Genomic DNA, 4468 nt, shown 5'->3' on the forward strand with positions numbered 1-4468 from the left:
AAGCACTGATTCAATTACGACGGTTTATTTGATACTTTTTGTTTTCATTTCATTCTGCGTCACAAATTTATCATTATGGTGCTCGGGTAAGCAATAGGTTATTGAGTAGTAAAATTGTATATCTGAGCCGTGCTCAGTGAAATCCGCGTTTAATGAATGTGCGTTAAGTGTCGTCACATATAAGCATATGCAGTCCGCACAGGCTAATCAGGTACGACACTTTCCACTTTTATGATATTTTCCTGTTCAAGAAAGTGTCTTCTTAGCAAACAATTTGTTTATACGGCAATTGTCGTCCCTGACTAGCCTGTGCGGACTGCACAGGCGAATCTATTACGACACTTTACGCAAACGCATTAAACCCCTTTTTCACAAAGCACGGCTCATTAAAATAAGTATATTAACTTTTTGAAAGTTAAATATTTTAAATGGGCATGTACCAATTGTAAGGCTGGGACCTTTATATATCCAATGCTTTACTTTGAATGACCAGAGGGGATTTGTGGTCCAATGGCGACACACTTACGGCGGAACTTGGGGGTCGAAGCTTCGATCTTTCGCAAACATAAAAAGAACCAAATAATAACATAACAAACTTAGTCGTTAACATGATATGTAAAGTCAATGTGCAGTATACTTGGCACTTCACACCTAGCACGGAAAGGCCCCTTATCAAATCTGGGACAAGACCTCACATGAATCTTGTACTATTCCACGTATATGCCGTACTTCTATTTTATTACACGTCTTATGCAGGTATTTGACACATTGGAGATTCACGTTGCACTCGATAAAACACACACACATTTGTATTGACTGTTCAATACAAGTCAGTGATCCCAGATTTATGTATTGCTGTTTATTTTTGTCATGTTGTGTCCTGTGTCTGAATGCATTATAATTGGTCACTTCATAAAACCAGTCGTGATTTATGATAAGAAATTCATGACCGTATTAAATTGTTCCTATTTCAAATGACGCTTAGTTCCAGTTTCACGGATCTTGTTTTCGCACATTTAAAATGATTTTCATTGGACTGTTTGTTTTATTTCAAATATCTGGTTCATCATTTTTTCCGGTTATTTTTGCCATTATCTGCATTTGTAAACACAATATAATAATTTCATATTTATCATGCATCGAAAATGAATAATCATATGCGAACAGTTTCAATGGTTATGTTTTAATATGATGATTGCTAATGATACCTCAATTCAAAATATGCATACCGTATTATTATCGCTATTTAAATTCAGTTACTTAAGAAAACATTCAACATTTCTTCTAAATGTTACAATATGACAACAATTCGTAATTTAGCATTTATTGATACAAATATGAAGCGGGTAAAGCGACTTGCCTGCCGAAAGATTTGCACAAATGTTTTAGTTCAAGGGAATGTATTTTTTAAAAGTGTGCTTGGCAGTTAATAAATCAATTATGTTAACGAAAATTTAGATTATTATCACTGACATAAATTTGCGGTGACAAATGATTTAATTAATCATGTAACATATATTAACATAACCTTGAACGCTAGAACATTCGACGCATTTCATATTATTTCAGTCGTTGTTTGGGGCTCCAATCCCACCACACCCAAACCACACACATAAACCCCACCCTCACCACCCAAGCGATTCCTAGCGGCGGAGTAGTAGACGCAGCCATTGTTAATATCAACACGCTCTACACCGACGCCCTGTTTCTCGAGCTTCAATTGGTCGACTGCGCTTCCCACGTGACAAAAGGCGACGAGCAGGTGTGTAGCTCCAATGGGATAACCTATGATAACCAGTAAGTACGTGGTGATTGTAAATGTCTGACGTTTATAATGAATGGACATTTATAATTTTAACGACATGTTGACTGAGAATATCAATTAATGACCGACTACATAACAATATTAAGAGACGATGCAAAATCTAGCATCAAAACTTAATGTTTGAAGTACATTATTTATTAAGCCTATCGAAGTATGAACGAAATATTATATTATTTTGAGATCCAAATAGACAGCGCGCCATGAAATGTAAAATAACCAACTTCATCTCATTAGAGCTGTCGGTTCACGAACGCAGTCTGTGAGACGCTACAGTTCACTGGCCATACAATAACATTGCAAAGCCACGGCACATGCCCTCACAGCGCAGTCTCCATCACAATTCCGACCACAGTCTCCAATACAACACCGATTGCAGTATCCAACACCACTTGCCCCGAATGCGACATGATGTTCAATCTCTTCTGTAGCAACGTCGCGTCCTTAACGTGCCCCGGTGAATTGAAACTCATATGTGGATCGGATAGACAGGTCTATTTCAATATGTAAGTCACCAAAAACATGAGTGCGTTGTTGGCAATATTTGTTAATTATGACAGGCTAGTATTCGTTTTTATTAAAATAATCACCGAACTCAATATGTTCCAACACTTGAAATATTAAAAGCATTTGTGGTTGAACAAATTTTCAAACGGAAAATGTGTATAAGGCACAAACATAATTATTAAGTATTGCGGTGTCACGTAATAAAATCAAACATGAAAATGTTTACACTGTAAGAATGACTGCCCTGTAAGCCTTTTACATATTAATAAATAATCAAATGCGACAATGAAGATTTAAACATAATTTGGTTCTTTCCGCTTAAACAATAGAACGTTGATAGTGTGTTACCATTTTCTAAAATGTTTTGCCAAATTATGTTTAAATCGATTCCATTATTTGGCAAATATAAATGTTTGTTCCAGTTTTTCGTTTAAGTTGCGTGTGAAGATTCTTCGTTAGCTTAGATGCTTGTACAGACTTGTTTGCTTCAGTTGATCATATGTGTATGTGTTGCCGTCAAATGTGTGATTTGATTTGATTGTACTTAACCTTAAAACGTTTGTTTGAATACGTTGTATTCATAATTAAGACATATTTTCTGGTTGTTTCTTTTAACCTTCCGATTGTTTCTTCTTCTATTCATTTACATGTGTGTTCTGACGTTTTCGTTTCAACCTTCAGTTGTATGTTTTATTTTACTCTTACGATTTTGCTTCTTGTTTACCTTCAGGTGTGTTTTTTATTGCAAATTAAAATTGAGATTTCAAGTAAACTTATACGTAAAAGTTGTTGTGTGGCATTTATTTGCTTTCTAAAATTTGATAATTGTAATAAGGTAAACGTTATAAAGCTATGTGAGGTCGTGATAACTTCTGTAATTACGTCATGCTAGCACCCACTAACTTCTGTTTTAACGTCACTCTAGAGCACTCTAACTTCTGTAATCACGTTCTGCAAGCGCTCACTAACTGTTGTAATCACGTCCTCCAAGCGCTCACTAACTTATGTAATGAAGTTATGCAATATCACAATACATAATGAACTATCGAAATTCTAGTCCACACTTATTTCCGTTATTACGCCATACAAAATCAAACTAACTTCTGTAATAACGTCATGCTAGCGCACATTTACTTCTACAATTATTGCATCAATAATTGTATTGATGTCTGTATATAAACTGTTGAGACTTCGCAGTGTTTTACATGTTTCTATTTTTGACATCGCTCTTCGAGAGACCATTTGCCTATACACATGGACAGACTCATTACATAAAGCAATATCCCTTCTGTAAGAATAGTTCTGTAATACGCATGGTAATTTGCTGTTTTAAAAACACCGGTCTTAATATATTGTTTGCGTCAAATTCATGCCAAAAAAGCAGTACTCTCTAATGCACAATAGAGATCATTCTTTACTCAGAAAGGCATGAAACTATAACATTTCTCGATGTCAATTACATTCAATCGGTATTAAATGAAATGTCATGAAAAAACAACAACAGCTGAAGACAATGATATCTTAGCTTTCTTCATGATATAAGCTTTTGATTTCAGAGCACAGTTTAAACATTAAACACACCCATCCACCCTTTAATTGAATAATTCAATAACGATTTATGCACACAATTGACTTAAAAATCGCAAATTGTTAGATTAGACCTGTTACTCAGTAATCTCCAATACTAGCTTATGATATTTCATCAAATTAGAGATCCTTTTGTGCCCAGGAAAGCTCGTTATGATATAATACAGTAAAATACGATCGCTTTGAGATAAATATGTCATTGACATTTTCAAAAACTGATATCAATGTGCTGTGAACTTCTTAACATAAGGCCAGCATTGTATACGCCTTTGTTTAATATCACATAATTTACTAATAAGAACAATTTGTTTTTAATATTTATTTATTGAATTATTATGCAAAACATGTACTGGAAAATCTTAAATTAATAGTTAAGGCCCGTTAAAGTTCAGTTCACGTCTATTAATTCAAAAAATGGGTCAAAACATTGTCATGATGATTGTCATGATGATTGTCATGATGATTGTCATGATGATTGTCGTGATGATTGTCATGATGATTGTCATGATGATTGTCATGATGATTGTCATGATGATTGTCATGATGATTGTC

The 4468-nt window shown here is 34.6% G+C and overlaps 1 long non-coding RNA gene across 1 annotated transcript; it reads left to right on the forward strand.

The window, feature by feature from the left end:
* LOC127838040 (uncharacterized) lies at positions 1 to 2667 on the forward strand. The gene is made up of 3 exons (XR_008029619.1): positions 1 to 86; positions 1570 to 1797; positions 2060 to 2667. It is a non-coding gene; the product is annotated as an uncharacterized LOC127838040 (long non-coding RNA).
* Positions 2668 to 4468: the final 1801 nt, after the last annotated feature.

The sequence above is a fragment of the Dreissena polymorpha genome, chromosome 7 (assembly GCF_020536995.1).
Source record: "Dreissena polymorpha isolate Duluth1 chromosome 7, UMN_Dpol_1.0, whole genome shotgun sequence".
Taxonomy (NCBI): Eukaryota; Metazoa; Mollusca; class Bivalvia; order Myida; family Dreissenidae; genus Dreissena; species Dreissena polymorpha.